Below are 8,504 nucleotides of genomic sequence, written 5' to 3'. Positions count from 1 at the left end.
ATTTCTGGCAAACCTCTGGCGAAAGAGACGGTTTCAACAGATTGATGCGGCGATTATCTGAAAAACCCTAACATGTGTCGTTCAATGTATTGAGAGAGAGAGATATATGTTTCTGTAAAACAAGAAAAAATGTTAATACATGTTTTGTACGTCTCGATCTTTATCAGGGTTATTAATGTAATAGATTAATGTGTAGGGGTTATAATGTAAATATGGTTAAAAGGCCATTCGCTCTATTGTAAGTTACATTCGTTACCCCGTAACGAATTTAACACATTCGTCTAATTGTAAGCTCATTCGTTAACCCTGTTTAACGAATGAGATAACTAATGAAGGCCATTTGCTATCATTTAAAGTATTAATGAATAAGCATGTTTATTCGTTAAAGTATTTGTAACGAATGACCTATTCGTTAAGTTAAGTTTAATGAATAGGGTCATCTTCCTATATATACCCCTGTAATCTATTTTATCTATAACAGTTCTGATTATTCCTTGAATCCTCTCGTTACTCTGTCCGATTGTCATCTCGATACACACACTATACCTACTAACGTAAATCTAGCCTAATCGTATACCTAATCAACATGAGCATCGATGTAATCACAAGATCTGGATCCGTAATATGCTCTCACAAGTGGTATCAGAGCCACGGGATCTGATCTTCGATGCTTCTGTTGTTCTAATCTTATAATTGAACTTGAAATTGTTTGTTTTATGATGAATTTGAATTCCGGTGAAACAGAGGATATTCGTTATATGTATTTGAGCTTGTTTAGAGGTAATTGGAATTAGAATTAAGGTAATTGAAAGGATGAATGGAGGTTTGAGTTAGGATTAGTATGAAATTTGACTGAATTGAGTTGTAATTGTGAGTTTACATTAATGATGGTTAACGTGAATATTTGAAACATCTGATTGAGGTTTGTTTTAGTTTTATTATGAGTTTGAAGTGGTTTATTGAGGTTCGGAATTGATTTCCGAGCAATTTGGTATAGATTTTAGGTGCTACAGACGGATATAGACGAATTTGGACTAAATGGAATAGTTTGAATGTTTGAAGACTTATTCGTTAATGTTTGAAGATTGATTCGTTATAGTTGAAGACATTCGTTAAAGACATTCGTGTTAAGATCTAACTGCTCATTCGTTAAACCTACCTGCTCATTCGTTAAACCATTTGCTTTCGTTTCAAGCAGATTCGTTAAAACTCATTCATTATATCTCAGTCGCTAAAACTCATTCGCTAAACGAATGTCAATCTCATTCAGCCATTCATTCATTAAACTCTTTAACGAATATCACTCATTCGTTAGAGTAACTCTCATTTAACGAATATACTTTATTCGTTAATCTTCCATTCGTTACTCAGGTTAAGGTATTAACGAATATCGGTTCATTCGTTAATCATCTCATTCCTTACTGTGATCACATTCGTGTGAACAGTAAGTCTAAGTTTACAGTTTTACAAATTTAGTCCTTGAAGTTTAACCAGTGTTTTATCATGGCTTCACAAAACATGTCTTACTATGCCTCTCAGAATGTATTACTGCAGCAGATGCTAACCATGGATAATGAAATTGGAAGTCACAAACAATGTCCCAAATTGTTGAAATTGTCAGACTTTGCTCGCTGGGAACCGAGGTTCCGTACTCACTTGGGATCCGTGCATCCAAGTAGTGTGCATTTTCTTGACGACGTGTATGCAGCACCTTTGGTAGGCAGTGACAACATGGGGTGGACACCGAAGGAATTCAAAGATTATGAAACTCAAGAATTGAAAGATTTTGAGAGTGAAACTAAAGCCTACTCAACTCTCACTAGGGCATTGTCGAAACAAATTTTTCATCAATACAGTACAATTAAGATTTGTGCTTCTTTGTTCACAACTTTGAAAACAAGAAGTTTGGGGAACACACTTGAGAGTAAGAAGACGCTCGTAAAATTTCAATTTAGAAATTTTATTTTGATGAAAAGCGAGACAGTTGAAGAGATGATTAACCGATTTAGTCATTTGATTGTGGAGATGTCAAGTGTCAATCTTGAGCCAACTGAAAGATAAGATTAAAACACTGAAGAATGCTTTTCCTCCTTCATATTCAAATTTTCTGTTTGTATTGAAAGAAAACGGTTTCTTTCGAAACACCGAGCTCACAGCTATGCGATTCATCAACAAGATTGAAGAAAGGGAATTTGATATTAAATGTCAAAACTCATTGAAAGAAAATCAAAATCATCAATCTTCAACTCAAAACCCTTCACTCTTTGGGGGTGCCTTGCCAGCTAATCATTCTTCAAGTTCTGTACCAATTAATGCTTTCTTTGCTCAATCTCAAGAAGAAATTCCTAATGTAAACTGTTCTCCTAATGTATGCTTTATGGCAAATGGAGCTAATGCAAACACAAGTGCTTCTTCATCAAGCTTGCCTAAAGTAAATATGCAGGAGGCTGAACAACAGTTTGCATTCTTGTGTGCTTTTATGACTTCATATGAACAGCTTGTTGGAAGCAAGATTGCCACAAGTGAATTAACAGATGAAGATTATGATCAAATTGACCCGGATGATCTTGAATTAATGGATCTCAAGTGGAACATGGCTATGATCATTAGAAAGGTAAAGAGATTCATGCAGCGTACTGGGAAAGATCTTCCTGCTTTGAATAAAATGGTCGGATTTGATAAACTGAAGGTGAAATGTTACAATTGCAGGGACTTTGGCCATTTTGCCAAAGAATGTGATAAGCCAAGAAAAGAATATTCTGGGCCACGCAATTCAGAAAGATCTTCATGGAAGAATTCATCTGGTGGGGATAAGAGTATAACGACTGTATCTGGTGGTAAACAAGATAAGTCTCCTGCTACTCAAGCTCTGGTGGTTAATGAAGTTGTTGATTAGTCTCAACCTCTGTTGGGAAATCAAGCAAATGTGGCAATTGTTGAACCAGTAGAGAAATTCGAAGATGATAGTAGTGAAAAGTAAAAGTGTTTTCACCAAAAATGAATTGGATGGTTCAATCGAGGAGTTGACTGAACCAGATGAGATTGTCAAAAACAAAGATATACCAGTTGACAATCACATTCTGTGTGAACCCGAAGATTTTGAACAAGCAGTGTATGGTTCAAAGCCTTCGGGTGTTTCATCAAACACTTCAGAAATTCCTAAGGTAATTTCTAAGGTAACATCTAATGTATCTCAATCAGACAAGCCTTCGGTGTCTGATGAGGAATTGATGAGTTTCATTAATCCTAAACCGAAATCTTCAAGTGGAAAGATTTTTAAATTAAAAGGTCTTTCAAAAGTTTTTTCGGATAAGGAAGTTCCATTGAATCTTCTAAATCCGGAAATGATAGAAAGTGTTTTCCAAGATGATACTTCAAAAGTTACCGACCTTGAACAACAATTTAACAAAAGCAAATATAAACATGTTCAAGAAAAGACAAAAAGCACCACAATTAAACCATAAAATTTGTCAAATCATCTGGGATGGAGAATTCATCAAATTCTACCAACCTAGAATTTTTCCAAAATAAAAAGAGATTTACATCTGCTGGTACTAAGAAAGTGTCTTTTGAAGATTATAAGTGAACGATGTCTTGACTCGATTCAAGATATCTGACGGAAAAATTCCTTCGACACCTCTTCCCGTGGGTCACAATTTATCACCGGATGAATTGGAGGATATCGTTGATCCAACCCTATATCGTGCTATGATTGGTTCTCTCATGTATTTGACCGCATCGCCACCTGATATTATGTTTGCTGTTTGTTTGTGTGCTAGGTATCAATTGAGTCCCCGAGTGACTCACCTGGCGGCAGTAAAGAGCATCTTACATTATCTGAGGGGAAATCTAGACATCGGGTTATGGTACCCCAAAGATGATAAGTTCGATCTCACCGCATTTACTGATTCGGACTATGGAGGATGCAAAATCAACTTCAAGTCTACATCAGCGGGATATCAATTCTTAAGAAACCGGCTTGTTTCCTGGTAGTGTAAGAAGCAGACAACGGTCTCAACTTCAATAGCCGAAGCGGAATATGTGGCGGCCTCAAGTTGCTGCTCACAGGTTATCTGGATCCAACAACACTTGCGGGATTACGGTTTGAAGTTTCTTACTACTCCCATTTATATTGATAATTCTGCTGCAATCTCAATCACCAAAAATCTGGTTCACCATTCGAAAACCAAACATATTGAAATCCGTTATCACTTTATACCTTATTTTTTTGAAAAGAAATTAATATCAATTGATAAAATTCACACGGATTTTCAAAAGGCTGATCTTTATACCAAAGCGTTTGACAAAACACGTTTTCAATATCTGCTGGGTATAAATGGTTTAAAAACTTTACAAGATATTCAAAAGCTTGGTTAAATCATTTTATTTCTTGGTTTGTTTCGATTTTTGTTGTTTTTAGGGAGAGAAAAATATAAAATCCAAAAATATTGTGGTATCTGGTTTGTACAGAGAAAATTAAAAACTCCAAAAACATTCAAATATTGAAAAATTCAAGAACATTGAAAAATGCTCCTCAAAATGAGGTTTAAAGCAAAAAGGGAAAATGATAGTACATTGACGGGATTAATCTAGTGCATGGATAAACTAGATTAAAAATTACCGTAAGGCCAGCAATATGATATGCGAAGATAGGCTTGACAGACTATATAGGAACCCGACATTTTGAAACAATTAGCCAACGTACAGAATGAAGCGTTGCAGGTGGAATTGATTATGTCAGAGCGTATTTGGGGTCAGGAAAAGTTGTTGGAAGACATAGGTGATGGGGTGAAATATAAGGATGGTCGTTTATGGTTACCGAGGTATGGAGGATTCAGAGATAAAATTTTGGATGAGGCACACAAGTCGCGCTATTCTATTCACCCGGGCGCGACCAAGATGTACCAAGACTTGAAGAAAAATTATTGGTGGCCTGCAATGAGATTTGAGGTGGCTCAGTACGTGAGTAAGTGTTTGACGTGTCTACAGGTTAAGGCCGAGCATCAGAAGCCATTTGGGAAACTTCAGCCGTTGGAAATACCTGAGTGGAAATGGGAACATCTTACCATGGATTTCGTGACTAAACTGCTTCGTACTCCTAGGGGCAATTATGACACCATTTGGGTAATTGTGGATAGACTGACCAAGAGCGCTCATTTCTTGCCGATTCGAGAGACTTTTAACTCAGAGCAGCTGGCCGATGTGTTTATTCGTGAGATCGTCTCTAGGCACGGGGTGCCGGTGTCTATTGTTTTGGATAGGGATACACGTTTCACCTCAAGGTTTTGGAAAAGGTTTCACGAGGAGATGGGCACCAAACTCCTCATTAGTACTGCTTATCACCCGCAGACGGATGGTCAGTCCGAGAGGACCATTCAGACTCTCGAGGATATGTTGCGGGCTTGTGTTATCGACTTTGGTGGTAGTTGGGACCGTCACTTACCGTTGGTGGAGTTTTCGTATAATAACAGTTATCACGCTACGATTGGGATGCCACCGTTTGAGATGTTGTATGGTAGGAGGTGTAGAACTCCTGTCTGTTGGGGTTCCATTGGTCAAAAGCAGTTAGGTAGTTTAGAGGTGGTCGAGGCTACGACTGAGAAACTCGACAAGATCAAAGCATTTATGAAGGCCGCGCAGGATTGTCAGAAGTCTTATGCAGATAAAAGGCGAAGGCCTATTGTGTTTGAGGTTGGGGATCGGGTTATGTTAAAAGTTTCTCCTTGGAAGGGCATTATACGTTTTCGTAAGAGGGGGAAGCTCAGTCCGAGGTTTATAGGCCCGTTCCGTATTTTGGCCCGAGTTGGTGAGGTAGCTTATAGACTGGATTTACCCGAGGAGCTCGCGGGGATTCACCCTACTTTCCACGTGTCTCATCTGAGGAAATGCTTAGCGGATGAGGAGGCCCATGTGCCTCTTGACGATATTGAGCTCGATGGTAAGCTGAACTACGTCGAGCAACCGATTGCTATCCTTGACCGTCAGGAGAGACGACTGAGGAATAAGGTGGTTAGGCAGGTGAAGGTGCAGTGGAGACACCGTAGGGGTTCCGAGGCTACTTGGGAGTCCGAAGACGAGATGAGGAAGCATTATCCGCAGTTGTTCCTGTTGCATCGGGATTCGGGGAAGAATCCCATTGTAAGGGGGGTGGACTTGTAACACCCGTTGACTCCGGTTTGAAGAACTAAAGCTTGTAGAGTATGCAAAACTCTCGGGACATAACCGACGTTTCTCGAAAGCCTTCACGTCATCCCGGTACGTTAAAGAACCTAACTTTTCCTTCCATTTTGTCTTACACTTGAATCTTGAGGGGCTAGAGTGTAACATCTTAAGTTATAACATGTTCTAACCCTAGCCTCCTTGTGAGGCTGCGATCGGCAGAAGAAACCATGGAGGAGAACACCGATTTTCTTTTTTCCAGCCAACATTAGGGTGTAAAAATCTAATTCAAAGTTAGTCCCATGTCCCCTCTAGTCTTTTACACCTTAAACCATCCTTATACATCGCGTATTGGTCGTTAAGGTTGAGTTTCGATGATAACAGTTTGCTGACAGATTCGTATACTTTTATTGTAGGGTCTGTAACTCGATGAAACTATATTTTTCTTGATCGATTCTTGTTCCTATGATATTCTACTTTGAGTCTAGTTTCCAGAAAGGTATAATACGTAATTTTTGGACGAGATTTGAATGGTTTTTATGAATTTATAAAATCGAGTGTCAAAGCTGATGAAGAATGACGGATTCTGGTCCGTCTTCCTGACATCATAACCTTTTTTAGACAAGTCCAAATTGGTTGGTTCTACCTCTGGAAGTTAGTTTTTTGATTTAGGAACCAAACCCAATTGGAATCGTTTAATTTGGTTTGGTAATGAATTTTATAAAAATAAAACCATTTTGTTGCGCGCTGAAATAGCTGCACATACCTTTCTATGTTAGAAGAATTTTTATGATTTTTGGGTCCAATAGAAAAATATAATAAAAATATTTTTATAAACCTAAGACATTGATTAAAGTCTGGTAAAAATTTAATAATTTAATTCAAAGGTTATCCTATGTAATTAAATGCATCTTCGCATGCTAAAATCTGCACGTTTTACTCGTTATTAATCAACAAGTTCGCTTTAGGCTTAACCGGTGGTTTTCGTTAGTTGAAAGGTTTTAGGGGCCTTGGGCCAAGTGGTTGGGCCTTGGGCCAGGTGTTGGGCCTTGGGCCAAGGTGTTGGGCCTTGGGCCAGGTATTGGGCCTTGGGCCAAGTGGTTGGGCCTTGGGCCAGGTGTTGGGCTTGGGCCAAGTGGTTGGGCCTTGGGCCAAGTGTTGGGCCTTGGGCCTAGTTGTTGAGCCATAGGCCAAAGTGTTGGGCTTGTACGGCCCATTAGGCTAGAGTGTTCCTACAGTCTAGTTTAGTAACGCGTTATGTATAATTTACAGGCCCTTGCTTGTGATTGTGCCCTTAGGAACTTCCTAGCTCATTGCAAGTATTCGATCGATCTCAGGTGAGTTCTTGATGCCCCGTTTAACTCTTTCTAAGTTTTGGGCTAGCATGCACACCTAAGTGTTTTTCTTACTTGATGAAATGTTATGAATGGTTTTACATAGGCTTGCTAGTATCGGTAGGCCTTGGAATGTTATGGAATGTGTATGTATACATATATATATTTATATATATTTAGAATGGCCATTACTTGGCGAATGTTGTAGTCGTCTCGACTACTGGATGTTGCGTATGCCTACCTTGTGTTTGCACGCGCCGAATGTTAGGTGTTTGGGTTGTACGTTTGCTCGACCCTGAATGTTTGTAGTCGTCTCGACTACTGAATGTTGTGTATGCCTACTTTGTGTTTGCATGCGCTGAATGTTACGTGTTTTGGTTGTACGTTTTCTTGGCCCTGAATGTTATATATATGTATAATGATATATATAGGAATGCACGTATAGAGATGCTCATACGTAAGGATGATTATTTATTTGAATGTGGTGACCTAACCGATGTACTTTCGTTTACCATTTTAAAACCGTTGGAATGATTATTAAAACTGTTGCTACTTATTTAAAACTTGAACTCACTCAGCTTAAGCTGACTTTGTGTGCATGTTAGTGTGAGTTTCAGGTTAGGAAGAGGATGCCTTATTGCTTGGACGTGCACCGAGCTACTTGGACGGTGAAGGGCATACTGGAATGAAGAATTACTTATAAACCTTTTATTTCAAAAGACTTTTCAAAGTTATAATTAATTTTGATTTTGGGAACTTATTCATCTATTTACGTTTTCCGCCAAATTATACTCTGTAATGCTATTTTAATGCAAAGAATTGTTTTTAAGTTTATTTAATTTCTCAAGTGTTTTGTATGATTACCAACTGTGGGGTTTCCCGGGGTTCGGGGCCTTACATGTAAGAAGGACGATCGTGGGGTAATCGTGAGGAATAAGGCACGATTGGTCATTCTTGGTTACAATCAACAAGAATGCATAGACTACACTGAAGTATATGCTCCGGTAGCAC

This window comes from Bidens hawaiensis, unplaced genomic scaffold, assembly GCF_021521415.1.
Source record: "Bidens hawaiensis isolate Kalapana, Puna unplaced genomic scaffold, B.hawaiensis_p1.1 tig00020908_1, whole genome shotgun sequence".
NCBI classification, from domain to species: domain Eukaryota; kingdom Viridiplantae; phylum Streptophyta; class Magnoliopsida; order Asterales; family Asteraceae; genus Bidens; species Bidens hawaiensis.
The sequence above is the reverse complement of the archived record's forward strand: the minus strand, read 5'-3'. Positions refer to the sequence as shown.